Below are 17,915 nucleotides of genomic sequence, written 5' to 3' on the forward strand. Positions count from 1 at the left end.
ATGGGAGGCACACATTGCAATATTAAATAGCTGAATAGGATAAGCATGGTAAGTCTCATTAGAAAGTTAAATATAAAAAGACTTGAAGCATGTGAGGGAGTTAGCTTAGTGATTTTCAGGAGGAAAACATTTCATGAAGAGGGAAAATCTAGAGCAAAAACCCTAAGGAAGATAGGTGCTTAGTGTCCTCAATGAACATTACAGAGGTTGGTGTAATTGAGAAAGAATGGTCAGAAGAGCAGTAGGAAATGAGGTCAGGGTGGTAATGGGAGAACCAGATACTTTGGGTTTTGTTAAGGTAAGACTTTGCCTTGTACTCTGAGTGAAATGGGAAGCTAAATCTTCTCTCTTTTTTTTTTTTTTTTTTTTGAGGTACGCGGGCCTCTCACTGTTGTGGCCTCTCCCATTACGGAGCACAGGCTCTGGACGCACAGGCTCAGCGGCCATGGCTCACGGGCCCAGCCGCTCCGCGGCATGTTGGGATCCTCCCGGACCGGGACACGAACCCGTGTCCCCTGCATCGGCAGGCAGACTCTCAACCACTGCGCCACCAGGGAAGCCCTAAATCTTCTCTTTTTAGGACAGGAGTGACATGGCTAAGGTCCGTCTGGATGCCATGTTGAAAATATAATATAGGGAGGGAAGGGTAAAAGCAGGAAGATATGATAAAAATCTGTTTCAGTAATCCCAGTGAGAAATTATGATTACTTTAACCAGGGTGGTAGTGGTCAAGAAAATAAAATAGTCAGATACTCAATATTTTTTCAACTGTTGAAAAATTTCAAAACTACAGAAAACTTGGAAGAAAAGACCAATGAATATTCATATATTTTCAACTTAGGTTCACTCATTGTTAACACTTGCCACATTCTCTCTCTCCATATCTATCTATCTATCCACCTCTCTATTGCTATACAGATATAGCAGAGAGAGAGAGAGAGAGAGAAATATTAAATGATTTTTACAATGTTACACAAATTTTACAAATATTAAACTATTTTATAGTTAATTAAAGACATAATAACAATTTTCTGCAAAACCTCACATACCTGACTCCTAAGAACAAAGGCATACTGTGATGGTTAATTTCACGTGTCAACTTGACTGGGCCATGAGGTGCCCAGATACTTCATTAAACATTATCCTAGGTATGACCGTGAGGGTATTTCTGGATTAGGTTAGCATTTGAATTGGTAGACTGAGTAAAGCAGATTGCCTTCCCCAACATGGGTGGGTCTCTACCAATCTATTGAAGTCCTCAGTAGAACAAAAGGCTGAGCAAGAGCGAAATTACACTCTGCCTGATGACCTTTGATGTGGGAACATTGGTCTTCTGCTTTTGTACTGAGACTGGAACTCACACCATCAGCAGCTCTCCTGGTTCTCAGACTTTCAGAATGCAGATCTTGGGAGATTGCATCTCAGGAGCCAACTCCTTGTTATTTTTTCTTTATTCTTCTGTTTAAATTTTAGATTAAGATTATCTAGTTCTCTTAAAAATCCAACTGAAATGTTGATGTCAATGAATTTTTAAAGATTTTTTTTTGATGTGGACCATTTTTTAAAGTCTTTATTGAATTTGTTACAATATTGCTTTTTTTTAATGTTTTGGTTCCTTGGCCATGAGGCATGTGGGATCCTGGCTCCCCAATCAGGATCGAATCCACACCCCCTGCACTGGAAGGCAAAGTCTTAACCACTGGACCACCAGGGAAGTCCCTGATGTCAATGATTTTTAATTCATGGATTAATTGGGGGAATTTTTATTTTATATTAATAATGAATGTCATCTAAGCATAGAATGTTTCTCTATAATTTTCTCTGTACTTTAATGGTGTATTATATTTTTCTTCATGACATCTTGTATATTCTTAGCTAATTCCTAGATGTTTTTTAGCTTTTAAAAAATATTGTGAAAGATATAGTAAAATGTTTTCGGCTTATTGATAAGGTAGTGAAATACTTGAAAAAAATATTAGAGTCACTCCATCTGACTGGACTTCATTAACCAAAAATCATGGAGAAAATAAAGCAAGATGAGTACCAAAGAAATAGAAGGAATTTAAGAAGAAATGGACAATGGGTATAAATGAGAGAGTAAAATAAGCAGTTAATCAAAATAAACTTAAAGCAGAATTCTTATACAAACTACTGGAAAAACTAGATTCTAAACCTCTGCACTAGTGAGCCACAGACCTTACAACTCTCACCCAGCTTGTGTGGGAATGAATTTCTTCATTTATAAAAAAGGGACTAAACTACATTATCTTCCAGGTCTCATTCAGCTCTGAGATTCTAAATAGAATTGCCTTGAACTGGATAATACTAATAACTTAAGTCTTTTTTTTTCTTTTTTTCTTTTTGCCGCACCATGCGGCTTGTGGGATCTTAGTTCCCCAATTAGGAGCTGAACACACGTCCCTCAGCTGTGAAAGCACAGAGTACTAACCACTGGACAGCCAGGGAATTCCCCAATAACTTAAGTCTTAAAATCAAATCCAAAGCTTTAAAAATTCCTGTTTCTTTAAATTTTGTTAAGCAATAGAAGTGTAATCTTTACAAATAGCAGTACTTCTACTCTTTCAAGCAAAAGTTTTGCAGAATTCAATTTGAAAGCAAATCCAGGTCATTTCTCCAAAGTCAAACTGATGGCGGCTGTTGACCAAGAAAAACATTTTGGAAATCCATCTGCTACAGTTCATGCAGGGGTCTCAGACTCAAACTATTCCCTGATAGGGTGTAGAGTATCCTAAGTAACTGTGACTGACTGGAGTACCTACCTTTCATTTGGATTTTCCAGGACAAGGATACTGCCAGATGCAGTGAAATACTATTAATATTTTAAAGTTGATCTTGGTTATAGAACACTTGCTGATATTTGCCTTTTGCTTATGTTGGTTTTTCTAGGTAGATTATTTCATCAGTAGTAAAAAATGATAGTTTTATCTCTTTTTCTATCTTTTTTTTCTTTATAATAATGCATGTAAAATTTCTCTGTTAAGTGTAATTTCTGCTGTAGTTTTGTTTTTGTTTGTTTGTTTTGGCCACACCACGTGGCTTGTGGAATCTTAGTTCCCTGACCAGGGATTGAACCCATGCCCCCTGCAGTGGAAGCGCAGAGTCCTAACTACTGGACAACCAGGGAATTCCCTCCCGTAGGTTTTTAATACGTAATTTTTCCAGGTAAAGGAGTTTTCCTGGGACTTCCCTGGTGGCACAGTGGTTAAGAATCCACCTGCCAATGCAGGGGACATGGATTCAGTCCCCGGTCGGGAAGATCCCACATGCCACAGAGCAACTAAGCCCGTGCACCACAACTACTGAAGCCTGTGCACCTAGAGCCCCTGTTCCTCAACAAGAGAAGCCACCACAATGAGAAGCCTGTGCACTGCAACAAAGAGTAACTCCTGCTCACCACAACTAGAGAAAGCCCGTGTGCAGCAACAAAGACCCAGTGCAGCCAAAAATAAATTAATAAAAATAATAATAAATAAAAATAAATTTTTTAAAAATAAAAATAAATTTAAAAAGGAGAATATTGGTCTTTCCTACAAATGACCTCCAAAAAAAAAAAAAAAGAAAAAGAAAAGAAATTTTCCTGAGTTATTTTTAATCAGAATTTAAAAATTTGAATTTTACTGAATGTTGTAGTGGGTTGAATGGTAGCTCCCAAAAAAGATGTGTCCATGTCTTAATACCTGGACCCTCTGAATATTACCTTATTTTGAAAAAATAGTCTTTTTAGATATAATTAAATTAATGATCTGAAGATGAGAACATCCTGGGTTACTGAGGTGGACCCTAAATACAACAGCTAATTTCCTTATAAGAGACGGAAGAAAACACAGAGAAGGGGAGAGATCCATGTGAAGATGAGAGGGAGAGATTATAGTGATACAACCACCAGGAATGCTGACAGCCACCAGAAGAGGTAAGGAATGGATTCTCACCTAGAGTCTTTGGAGGGAGTGAAGCATTGGTAACACCTTGATATTATAATCTGGCCTCTAGAACTGTGAGAGATATATTTCTGTTGTTTTAAGTCATCAAGTTTATGGTAATTTGTTACAGCAGCCCTAGGAAATTAATACAAATGCTTTTCTACATTATTTGGTTTTTATCTTTTATTTATGTAATCAATGTTCAAGGCCAGAATCAAACAATTGCAGGTACTTTATTTTGGGAGGATAGTCATAAGGAAAATTACATGCTTAAAAGATTATTGGTAGGGTTTAAGTAGTAAGCTGCACAAAACTAACTAGTAAAACAGTTTCCTCTGAGAATTCCATTATACACCAGTCTAGCTCTGGAGCTTCCTCTATCACCGAATAGCCTTTGTGCCCAGAATTTTGGAGAGAAGACACTAAATAAGTGCTCCAGGAATTAGGGAATCAGTTTAAGAAGTAATACACTTGACCTTAAGCCCTCTATTTTTAGAAATGACTGAAAGTGTGAGAGCTTAAGAGGTGCTGGGTAACTAAAAAGAAATAGTTTACCCAAATTATTATCTACAAAAATGACCACATTGCCTCATTTTCTAACATATAACTCAGAAAATCTGTTTAAGCAATAACATAAATCCAACCTTTATCAAAATTGAGAGAAAACATGCTCTAATTAGAAATGATGTAATCAGAAAGAATGTAGAATGACCTTCGGTAGCGGATATCAGTTTACTCAACATCAGAGAGGTCATACTGGTGAAAAAAAACACAATGAATGTAAGGAATGTGAGGAGATGTTTAAATTTAAGTCAGTATTTACCACACTGAAGAGAATTCATAGTGGTCAGAAACTTACATGTTAACAATGTGAGAAAGTCGTTATTTGTGCAGATAATATAGTCAATACCAGAGAATTCATATTGATGTAAAATCCTGTGAATATAAGGAATGTAGGAAGTTGTTTAGAACTAACTGAGTTCTTTTTGCAAACCAGAGAATTCATACTGGTGATAAACTTTATGACTATTAGTAATGTGGGGAAGCCTTTTTTGTGTGCACACAAGTTACTTAATATCAATAATTTATACTGATGAGAAACCAATGAATGTAAGAAATGTGGAAGATGTTTAGACTTAATTCAGTTCTTACTATGTGTTAGAGAATTCATACTGGTGAGATGCTTTATGAATATTAAAAATGCAATAAGGCCTTAACTGTGTGTTGACAATTTATCCATATCAGAGTATTCATACAGGTGAGAAATCATAGGAATATAAAGAATGTGGGAAGGTCTTTAGACCTGATTGCATTCTTTCTTCAAGGCAGAGAATTCATACTGGTGATACATTTTATGAATGTAAGGAGTGAAGGAAAGCATTTATGTGTGGATGAGTTACTCAACATCAGAGAATTCATACAGGAGAGAAATCACAGGAATATAAATAAGGTCTTTAGACTGAATTGAGATTTTTTCTTCAAGGCAGAGAATTCATACTGATGATAATCATTATGAATGTAAGAAATGTGAGAAAGCCATGATTGTATTTGTACAAGTTACTTAATATCAGAGAATTCATATTGGTGAGATAACTGATTAATATAAGAAATGTGGAAAGACAACCCACAGAATAGGAGAAAATATTTGCAAATGATGCAACTGACAAGGGATTAATCTCCAAAATTTACAAACAGCTCATGCAGCTCAATGTAAAAACAAAACAACAAAAAAAGAAAAACCCAATCAAAAAATGGGCAGAAGGGGCTTCCCTGGTGGCGCAGTGGTTGAGAGTCCGCCTGCCGATACAGGGGACATGGGTTCGTGCCCTGGCCTGGGAAGATCCCACATGCTGCGGAGCGGCTGGGCTCGTGAGCCATGGCTGCTGAGCCTGCGCGTTCGGAGCCTGTGCTCCGCAACGGGAGAGGCCACAACAGTGAGAAGCCCGCGTACCGCAAAAAAAAAAAAGAAAGAAAATGGCAGAAGGCCTAAATAGACATTTCTCCAAAGAAGACACACAGATGGTCAAGAGGCGCATGAAAAGATGCTCAGCATCGGTAATTATTAGAGAAATGCAAATCAACACTACAATGAGATACCACCTCACATCAGTCAGAATGGCTGTTATAAAAGTCTACAAACAATAAATGCTGGAGAGGGTGTGGAGAAAAGGGATCTCTCCTTCACTGTTGGTGGGAATGTAAATTGGTATAGCCATTATGGAGAGCGGTATGGAGGGTTCCTTAAAAAACTAAAATAGAGCTACCACATGATCCATCAATCCCACTCCTGGGCATATATCTGGAGAAAACCATGGTTCAAAAGGATACATGCACCCCAATGTTCATTTTAGCACTGTTTAGCCAAGATGTGGAAGTAACCTAAGTAACCTAAATGTCCATCGACAGATGAATGGATAAAGAAGATATGATACATATATACAGTGGAATATCACTCAGCCATTAAAAATAATGAAATAATGCCATTTGCAGCAAAATGGGTGCACCTGGAGATCATCATACTAAGTGAAGTAAGTCAGACAGAGAAAGACAAATATCATATGATATTGCTTATATGTGGAATCTAAAAAAAATGATACAAATAAACCTATTTGCAAAGCATAAACAGACTTGGAAAACAAACTTATGGTTACCAAAGGGGAAAGGTGTTGGGGGAGGGATAAATTGAGAGTTTGGGATTGACATATACACACTACTATATTTAAAATAGATAACCAACAAGGACCTACTGTATAGCACAGGGCACTCTACTCAATATTCTATAATAACCTAAATGAGAAAATAATTTGAAAAAGAATAGATATGTGTATATGTATAACTGAATCACTTTGCTCTACACCTGAAACTAACACAACATTGTAAATCAACTATACTCCAGTATAAAATAAAAATTGTTTTAAATGTGGGAAGATATTTAGACTTAATTCAGTCCTTACTATATGTTAGAGACTGCTGTGAAGCTTTATGACTATAAAATATTCCAAAAAAGCCTTTACTGTGTGTGAACAACTTAATCAACATCAGATTATTATATTGGTTTTAAAAAATCCTATAAATTTAGTCAAAGTGGGAAAACCATTAGTATGCATCAGTAGGTTCCTTGATAATATTCATATTGGTAAGAAGCTCTTTGAGTGTAAGGAATGTGTGAAGGCTTTTAGATATAATTCAAACCTTAATATATGTTGGTGAATTTATACTTGTGTGAATTATTATGAATATATGGAATGTGAGAAAATGTTTAACAAAGGAAGACACCCTAATATGCAAAAGAGAATTCATAATGATGAGAATCCTATAAATATAAAATATTTGGAGAGGCCTTAAATAGTGGCTATCAGATCACTCAACTTCAGAGAATTCATACAGGGAAGAAACTCTATGAATTCAAGGTATGTGGGAAGACCTTTATTCATGTGAGAGATCTTAGTTTTCATCAAATAATTCATGGGGGTAAGAACAAATTTTAGGAATTTAGGAAGAATTTTAGGCAACATTTACATATTTCTCAGCTTGGGAGAATTCGTAATATAATTTAATTAACTAAGAAAGCCTTCACGTTTTATATTTCTGTTTTTAGATAATCAGAATATCTATCCTAGAAAAAAATTGGAGACTGTATAAACTCTATATGCTAATTTAAGTTCATATGTCTCTAACTGGTACAGTTTTACCAGGTACAATTTGGAATTATAGTGCTTACTTTGGAGAACTTTTGATATAGGCTAGATTGTACATTTTGAAGTACCTTAGAACACAAAGGAAATATTTCTACTTCCCAATGGAGTGCTTTATTTAGTTGCTGTGAGGAGCCTTCCGCCTTGAAATTGGACTTTAAAATTGCCTCACTAAGTAATTACTTAGATAAAGCAAATTAAAATTATGAGAAAGTTAGAAATATCTTATTTATAGATCCACAAAACCTCATTATACTCCCCTCCATATCTTTCCTACTCTTCCCTTACCCATCTTCCACTTCCAGGACCTTGTTCCTTGTTCATTGATTCCTTACTTTTACTCCTCCTCCTTTCCCTTAACTCACAAAACTACCTTAATGCATCTTAAATTTGATATTCCCACTTGGGAAAGGCTTCAACATGTAGTCATGTTTGGATCTCTGTGCCATTGTTTGGACTTCCAGTATCCCAAAATAAAAAGAGAAAAATGTCTATAAAGATGATCATGTGGTTTTTGTCTTTTATTGATATGAAGTATTACATTAATTGATTTTCAGATGTTAAAACAACCTTGCATTACTGGGTTAAATCACCATTAGTCATAATGCTTTATCTTTTCAAATTTTGCTGGATTCAATGTGCTAGTATTTTGTTGATATATTCAACAATGTGTGTATTCATAAGAGATATTTGTTTGTAGGGTTTTTTTTCTTGTGGTGTCTTGTCTGGTTTTAGTATCAGTGGCCTCGTAGAAAGCTGAGAAATATTCCATCCTTTTCTGTTCTTTGGAAGGCTTGGTGAAGAACCTTTTTAAAATGACTATCTGGTTCTGGGATTTTCCTTGTGGGAAGTTTTTTTTTTTTTTCTAATTCAATCTCTTCACTTGTTATAGGTCTATTCAGATTTTTATATTTTTTCTAAACTCAATTTTGTTAGTTTCTATCTTTCCAGGAATTTTTCCATTTCGTCTATATTATCTAATTTGTTGGCCCACACTTGTTTATAGTATAAACTTAGCATTCTTCTTATTTCTATAAGGTCAGTAGTAGTGTTCCTTCTCTCATTTCCAATTTTAGTTATTTGATTCTTTTCTCTCTCTTTCTTTCTTTTTGTCAGTCTAGCGAAAGGTTTGTCAATTTTAATGATCTTTTTAAAGAACTGTCCTTTTGTTTTATTGATATTTATTTCATTCTTTTTCTGTACTCTAGTTCATCAGTATCTGTTGTAAGCATTATTATTTACTTCCTTCTGATTGATTTAGGTTTAGTTTGCTCTTCTTTTTTTTTTCCTTCAGTGTCTTAAGGTGGAAGTTTAGTTTATTAATTCAAGATCATTCTTCTCTTTGAACTTACAGTTGTAAATTTCCCTCTAAGCACTTGTCTCCCATTAAGTTTTGGTATGTTGTGCTATATTTTCATTTACCTCAAACTATTTTTTAATTTTTCTTGATGTTTCTTCTTTTGCCAAGTGGTTATTTAGTAATGTATTGTTAATTTTTACATATTTTTTGCATTTTCTAAACTTCTTTCTGTTATTAATTTCTAATTTCCATTAAAGGGGAAAATCCTTTAGTGAGTTAAATCTTTTTTAAATTTATTGAGGTTTGCTTTATGTCTCAACATAAAGGTTTGCTTTATGTCTCAACCTGGAGAGTGTTCCATGTGTACTTGAGAAGAGTGTATATTTTGCTGCTGTTGATGGAGTTCTCTGTAAAAGTCTGTTAGGTCTAGTATAGGTATAGACTGTTGTTCAAGTCTTCTGTTTCCTTGTTGATTTTATGCATGGTTGTTTCATATAGGATTGATAGTGGAGTATTGAAGTTTCTGACTATTGTGGAATTGTTTATTTCTGCAATCATTTCTATCAGTCTTTGCTTTATGTGTTTGGGGGCTCTGTTGTTAGGTGGGTATATGTTTATAAGTTTTATAATTTAAAGATGCATTGACCCTTTTATCAACATAAAGTCACTCTTTTTTCTCTAGTATCATTTTTAGTTTAAAGTCTGTTTTGTCTGATATAAGTATAGCTACTCTAGCTTTTGTATGGTTACTGTTTGCTGTGTGTGTGTGGGTGTGGGTGTGTACACATAATTTCCAATCCTTTATTTTCAGTCTTGTATTGGATCTTGATTAAATTTTTGAATCTAAATTATGTCTCCTGTAGACAGCACAGAATACGATTATGTTTTTAATCCATTATGCCAATATCTGCCTTTTGAATGGAGAATTTAATCCATGTACCTTTAGAATAATAGTATACTCATAAAGAAGAATTTATTTCTGCCATTTTTCTGTTTGTTTTATGTATGCTTTATAGCTTTTTTTTGTCCCTCATTTACTCCATTACCACCTTCTTTTGTGTTTAGGTGATTTTTTGTAATCACATGTATTGATTCCCTTTTCATTTCCTTTTGTGTTTTTCTATAGATATTATTTTTGTGATTACCGTGGGGACTACATATACATCCTAAAGTTATAACAATCTCATTTGAATTGATACCAACTTAACTTCAGTCACATACAAGAACTTTATTCCTATGCAGCTTCATCTCCCCATCTTTTTGTTTGACATCACACATTACATTTTTATACATTGTGTGTCCAATAGCAGATTTAAATTATTTTTATGCATTTGTCTTTTAAATTATGTAGAAAACAAAAAGCAGACTTACTAATCAAAATTACAATAATATTGGCTTTTATATATGCCCATGTATTTACATTGCTGGAGATCTTTATATTATCATTCAAATTTAAGTTACTGTATAGCATCCTTTGATTTGAACCCAAAGGACTCTCTTTAGCATTTCCTTAGGGCAGGTCTAGTGGTAATGAACTCCCTTGCTTTTGTTTATTTTGGAATGTCACTTTTGAAGGACATTTTTGCCGGATATGAAATTCTTTTTTTTTTTTTTTTTTTTTTTTTGTGGTACACGGACCTCTCACTGTTGTGGCCTCTCCCGTTGCGGGTCACAGGCTCCGGACGCGCAGGCTCAGCGGCCATGGCTCACGGACCTAGCCGCCCCGCGGCATGTGGGATCTTCCCGGACCGGGGCACAAGCTCGTGTCCCCTGCATTGGCAAGCGGACTCTCAACAACTGCGCCACCAGGGAAGCCCTAAAATTCTTGATTGACAAATTTTTCTTTCAGAATTGTAAAAATATCATTCTACTGCCTTGTGGCTTCCAAGTTTTCTGATAAAAAGCCAGTTGATAATTTTATTGAGCATCACTTGTACATGCCAAATAATTTCTTTTTTGCTGCTTTCAAGATTCTCCCTTTGTCTTTTGACAGTTTGGTTATAATGTGTCTTAGTGTCAGTTTCTTTAGATTTATTCTACTTGGAGTTCCTTGAGTTTCTTGGATTTGTAGATACACGTCTCTCATCAAATTTGGGAAGTTTTTGACTACTATTTTTTCAAATAATCTTTCTACCCATTTCTCCTTCTCTTCTCATTTTTGGACTCCAATAATGCATATATTCTTATTCTTGATGGTGTCTTATAAGTCCCTTAGGCTCCCTTTACTTTTCTTCAATCTTTTTTCTTTCTGTTACTCAAACATTTCCATTGTCCTATATCTTCAAGTGTGCTGATTCTTTATTCTGCCTACTCATATCTGCTGTTGAACCCCTCTGGTGAATTTTTCACTTCAGTTACTGTATTTTTCAGCTTTTTTCCCCCCATTCTTTCATCGAAGAGTATCTTGTTTTGTTTTCAGTGTTTTGAATATTATAATTTTGCTATCAATATTTGTCTAGAGGTTTTTGTGTGAACATAAGTTCTCACTTCTCTGTGATAAATGCCCAGGAGTGCAATTTTAAGTCTATTTTTTTCCAAAAGAATCGGCCAATCTGTTTTCCAGAATGGCTGTCATATTCTGTATTCTCATCAGCCACATATGAATGATCTAGTTTTTCTGCATTCTTGCTAACAGTTGATGTCAGAATTTTTTATTTTAGCCATTCTGGTAGATGTGTAATGATATCTCATTATAGTTTTAATTTGCATTTCCCCAAATGCTACTGGTGTTAAAAATATTTTCATATGTTTCTTTGCCATTTGTATTTCTTCTTTGGTCAAATGTTTTTTTTTAATTAGATTAAATTTATTTAAAATATAGATAATCTAACAATAAAGTACAATAAACTGATTTTGGCCTCTAGTTTTCCTCTCTGCCCAAAGTCCTACAACAATGTCCATAGGGATGAACTTTCCAGTGCTCCAGATCCCTGGATCCTTACCCTTTCATCAACAATGTCGAATTCAGTCACCTCCTCGCCTGGTCACATCTTAGATAGTCATCACCAAAAACTGCACTGTCTCTAAAATCTTGAGTTTAAACACCCTACTCTCTGTCCTCCACCCTTGTTCTACCTACATCGTTAAATCACAAACCCCTATAGCCCCAAATTCTTCAGCTCTTGGGAGGTTGCCAAATTACTGGCCCTGTAACTTTCTGACTGCTTATTTCTTCCTCGCTTCCCTGTCTAACCTGAAGTCCATAACTTCTCATTGTAATCATTCCCTTGCAAGTACCGCCAGCTCCCTGGTTCTCTCCTATTCTCTCTCCAGGGAAAGATCTCCCTCCAAAGCTTTATTTGGCCAGTAGCTTATGATCCTCTAGGACTTTGCCTGAGTATAAGTTCTTCTGGTGGCCTTTCTTGACCACCCTATGCAGAGTGCAGTCTGCTATCTCTACCTCAATTCCTTTCCCTTGCTTCTTTTATAGCACTCATGGCAACTTATAAACATTTTATTTGATATGTAATTTTTTCTCCCTGTCTCTTGCACTAGAACATAAGTTCTATCAGGACAGGGACCCTGACTATCTTGTTCTCCCTACATTCCTAGTACCTACCGTAATTCCTTGCACATATTAGAAACTCAATAAGCAACAGTTGTACAAAGGAATGATTATCAAATTTTCTAAGCCTATTAACAATGTACATTATTTCCAAGTGTCTGTCTGTGGAATGATTACAAAATTTGATAACATATAAGGACATAAATATACTTTAATTAATTCAGTAATAGTGTTAATTATACAACCCACATTCTTTCACCACAATGTAATAAAATCAAATATATAATAATTGACTCTAACCCACTGGAAATCTAAAAAACTCTATTTTCAGTAACTCTTGGGGAAAAAAAAGAGAAAATGAAAGATTACAATTAAATTACAAACATTTTAGAAATTAAAGAACATTATATACCAAAATCAACTGCATGGATCCAAAACTATCTTCAGAAAAATGTATAGTCTTAAATGCTTTTGTTATTAAGCAAGAAAAATAATAAATTAACTATGTATTCATGGGGAAAAAGCTGAGAAAAAAAGCATTGAAATGAACAAACATAAATGAGAGTTAAATTAATCAAGGTAACCATAATATATTAGAGATAAAAGGGGAAAAAAGAAAATTATTTGAACATATCAATAAAATAGATTAACTTTTATCAAGTGCACTGAAGGTAAAGGAGATAAAGCATAAACAAGTAGACATAAAATTGGGCACAAATGCACAGGGAGAAAATTAATTTAAGAGTCTTCTTGTAGCTAAACCTTCTTTTTGTTGCTTTCTCTAGACCTTTGCCTAGGAGCCAAGCTCGGCTGGAGAGAGCTGCACAAGAGTCCACCCAACGGTTTTTCATAAAGGCAAAGGTTGAACTTTAAAAGGACCTCCCCAGTGCCCCCCAAAATGGGGTAAGTTTCTCTGTCCTGCCCTCAATGACAAGGTTTTTACACTTTCCCTTTGGGCCTTCCCAACTCCCTGCCAGCTTCCTTACAGCAATAGCCTGACCTTTACCTTCTCAGAAAAAATTGCAGCCACATTACCCTTTAACATGAAATAAAATGAAAAAATATAATAAGGAAAAAATAACCAAAATTGACTCTAACTCCACAAGATCTTTGTCTGTGTCATTCACTCACACATCTCAAGCACCTAAGACAGGGCTTGGCTCAAAGCTATTGCTTTGATCTGGAGGTAAATTCATTTGAGGAGCAAGGTAAATTCATTTGAGGAGCAAGTGGATACCAGGTATGCACGTCCGCACCCATTTGAACTCATTCTCTCTGCACCCTCTTCTAATTCAGTGAAAGCAGTGATCCCTCTTCACAACCAAGACCAAGCCTTCCCCCCATGCTTGAATGCCTGCCCCTCCCAGCTTCTCAGGGGTCTTACATTATCAGTTATCCTGTTTCTCTTATTCGTAGTCTAAACCACACTCTTTCCAACAGCTTTTAAACATGCTTGAGAATCTGTTCCACTGAAAACATAACTCTCCTTCAACCAACATCTCCCCTCCAGCTTGCGTCTCCCTCCCTCCTGTGTGCTTCCTAGAATGCTTTTTTTTTTTTTAACATCTTTATTGGAGTATAACTGCTTTACAATTGTGTGTTAGTTTCTGCTTTATAACAAAGTGAATCAGCTATACATATACATATATCCCCATATCTCCTCCCTCTTTTGTCTCCCTCCCACCCTCCCTATCCCACCCCTCTAGGTGATCACAAAACACCGAGCTGATCTCCCTGTGCTATGTGGCTGCTTCCCACTAGCTATCTATTTTACATTTGGTAGTGTATACATGTTCATGCCACTCTCTCACTTTGTCCCAGCTTACCCTTCTCCCTCCTCGTGTCCTCAAGTCCATTCTTTATGTCTGCATCTTTATTCCTGTCCTGCCCCTTGGTTCTTCAGAACTTTTTTTTTTTTTTAGGTTCCATATATACGTGTTAGCATATGGTATTTGTTTTTCCCTTTCTGACTTACTTCACTCTGTATGACAGACTCTAGGTCCATCTACCTCACTACAAATAACTCAATTTCATTTCCTTTTATGGCTGAGTAATATTCCATTGTATATATGTGCCACATCTTCTTTATCCATTCATCTGTCGATGGACATTTAGGTTGTTTCCATGTCCTGGCTATTGTAAACAGAGCCGCAATGAACATTGTGGTACTTGAATCTTTTTGAATTATGGTTTTCTCAGGGTATATGCCCAGTAGTGGGATTGCTGGGTTGTAAGGTAGTTCTATTTTTAGTTTTTTAAGGAACCTCCATACTGTTCTCCATAGTGGCTGTATCAATTTACATTTCCACCAACAGTGCAAGAGGGTTCCCTTTTCTCCACACCCTCTCCAGCAGGTGAAATGTTTCTTCATGTCTTTTGCCCAGGTTCTAATTGGGCTGTTTGATTTTTTACTGTTGAGTTTTGATTATCCATTATAGATTCTAGACACAAGTTCTTTGTCAGTTATATGCTTGCAGACAATTTCCCCAAAATTTTAGCTTTTATTCTCATACTCTAAATATGGTATTTCACAGAGTAAAAGTTCTTAAATTTTGATGACGTCCAATTTATCAATTTTTTTTCTTTTACAGACTGTGCTTTTGGTGTCAAGTCTAAGAACTCTTTGCTTACCCTTAGATCCTAAAGATTTTCTCCTATATTTTTTTCTAAAAGTTTTAGAGTTTTATGTTTTACTTTTAGGTTCATGATCCATTGAATTGATTTTAGTATAAGATATGAGACTTAGGCAGGGTTTTTTTGTTTGTTTGTTTTTCCTAACAAAGTCCAATTGCTCTAACACTATTTGCTGGAAAAGCTATCTTTCCTGTATTTAATTGCTTTTGCAACATTGTCAAAATTCAGTTAGTTCAGCATATTAGCATGGGTCTATTTTTGGATTATTTATTTTGTTCCCTTGATCTACCTGTCTATTTATCTACCAGTAACACAGTCTTGATTTCTGTAGCTGTATAATAAATAATAAGATACACTGATTCCTTCTATTTTTTATTGTTTTTAAAAATTGCTTCAAGTATTATAGTTCCTTTGTTATTCCATGTAATCTTGTCTATATCTATAGAAAATCTTGTTGAGATTTTGGTAGGAATTGTGTTAAATCTATATGTTAATTCAGGGAAAATTGACATCTCTCCATGAAGTGTCGAGTTATCCAATTCATGAACACAGTAGGTCTCTCCACTTTAGATATTCTTCAATTTCTTTCATTAGTGTTTTGTAGTTTTCAGAATACAGAATACACTTACACCTAAGTATCTTTTTTGAGCTAATGTAAATGGTACTGTATTTTAAATTTAATTTTGGTATGTATATTTTCATTGTTAGTATATGGAAATACATTCTTTTTTTTTTTTTTTTTTTTTTTGCGGTACGCGGGCCTCTCACTGTTGTGGCCTCTCCCGTTGCGGAGCACAGGCTCCGGACGCGCAGGCTCAGCGGCCATGGCTCACGGGCCTAGCCGCTCCGCGGCATGTGGGATCTTCCGGGACTGGGACACAAACCCTTGTCCCCTGCATCGGCAGGCGGACTCTCAACCACTGCGCCACCAGGGAAGCCCAATACATTCATTTTTGTATGTTTATCTTGTTTTCTGTGACATTGCTGAATTCACTTTTCTAGGAGTTTTTTTTCTAGGAGGTTTTTTACTGCCCTTGTAAATAGGGACAGTTTTCTTTCTTTCTCATCTATATGCTTCTTATTTCCTTGTCTTGGTTTATGGCACAGAGTAGAACTTCCTTCACTATGCTAAAACAAATAAGAGTAGTGAGACCAGATATCTTTGCCTTGTTCCCAATCTGAGGTTGAAGGCATTCAGTCCTTCACAATTAAGTATAATGTTATTTATATGTTTGTCATGGATTCTCATTATCAAGTTGAGAAAGTTCTTATGGGTTTTGAGGAGAAGTGAGATGTAATTGTTTTCTTTGTTCCTCTATAGGTAAAGTGTATTTTCCCTCTGGCTTCTTTCAGGATTTTTTTTCAATTAAACTTTTTATTTTGAGATATTTGTACATTCAAATTCAGTTGTAAGAAATAATACAGAGAGATCCTGTGTACCTTTCACCCAGTTTCCCCTGATGGTAACGTAAAGCTGTAGTAAAATAACAGGATTTTATTTAATCTTTGATTTTCTATAGTTTGAAACTGATATGCCAGGTGCAGATTTTTTGGTGTTTATTCTGCTTGGTGTTATCTGAGCTTCCTGGATCTGTGATTTGATGTCTAAAATTAATTTGGAGGAAATTCTCGGTCATTATTATTTCAAATATTTCTTCTTTTCCTTTCTCTCTTTCTTCTGGTATTCCCACTATAAGTATGTTATACACCCCCCCCCTTTTTTTAATGCTATACCTTTTTTTAAGTTGTCCCACAGTCCTTGGATTTTCTGTTCTGTTTTTTCAATTTTTGTTCTCTTTGCTTTTTGGTTTTTGAGGAATCTATTGATATATCCTCTAGCTCAGAGATTCTTTTTTTTTTTTAAACATCTTTATTGGGGTATAATTGCTTTACAATGGTGTGTTAGTTTATGCTTTATAACAAAGTGAATCAGTTATACATATACATATGTTCCCATATGTCTTCCCTCTTGCGTCTCCCTCCCTCCCACTCTCCCTATCCCACCCCTCCAGGCTGTCACAAAGCACCGAGCTAATATCCCTGTGCCTTGCGGCTGCTTCCCCCTAGCTATCTACCTTACTACGTTTGTTAGTGTGTATATGTCCATGACTCTCTCTTGCCCTGTCAAAGCTCACCCTTCCCCCTCCCCATATCCTCAAGTCCGTTCTCTAGTAGGTCTGCGTCTTTATTCCTGTCTTACCCCTAGGTTCTTCATGACATTTTTTTCCCCTTAAATTCCATATATATGTGTTAGCATACGGTATTTGTCTTTTTCTTTCTGACTTACTTCACTCTGTATGACAGACTCTAGGTCTATCCATCTCATTACAAATAGCTCAATTTCATTTCTTTTTAAGGCTGAGTAATATTCCATTGTATATATGTGCCACTTCTTCTTTATCCATTCATCCGATGATGGGCGCTTAGGTTGTTTCCATCTCCGGGCTATTGTAAATAGAGCTGCAATGATCATTTTGGTACATGACTCTTTTTGAATTTTGGTTTTCTCAGGGTATATGCCCAGTAGTGGGATTGCTGGGTCATATGGTAATTCTATTTGTAGTTTTTTAAGGAACCTCCATACTGTTCTCCATAGTGGCTGAACCAATTCACATTCCCACCAGCAGTGCAAGAGTGTTCCCTTTTCTCCACACCCTCTCCAGCATTTATTGTTTCTAGATTTTTTGATGATGGCCATTCTGACTGGTGTGTAGCTCAGAGATTCTTTCCTCATCCATGTCCAATCTACTACTGAGCCCATCAAAGTCATCTTTCATTTCTGTTACATTTTCTTTTAAATGGGTTTTTTTTTCAAAAATGGGGTCTAATATTTCTTTTTG

The sequence above is a fragment of the Delphinapterus leucas genome, chromosome 3, assembly GCF_059928025.1.
Source record: "Delphinapterus leucas isolate spDelLeu-1000000601 "Yukka" chromosome 3, BTC_Dleu_Yukka2, whole genome shotgun sequence".
NCBI lineage: Eukaryota > Metazoa > Chordata > Mammalia > Artiodactyla > Monodontidae > Delphinapterus > Delphinapterus leucas.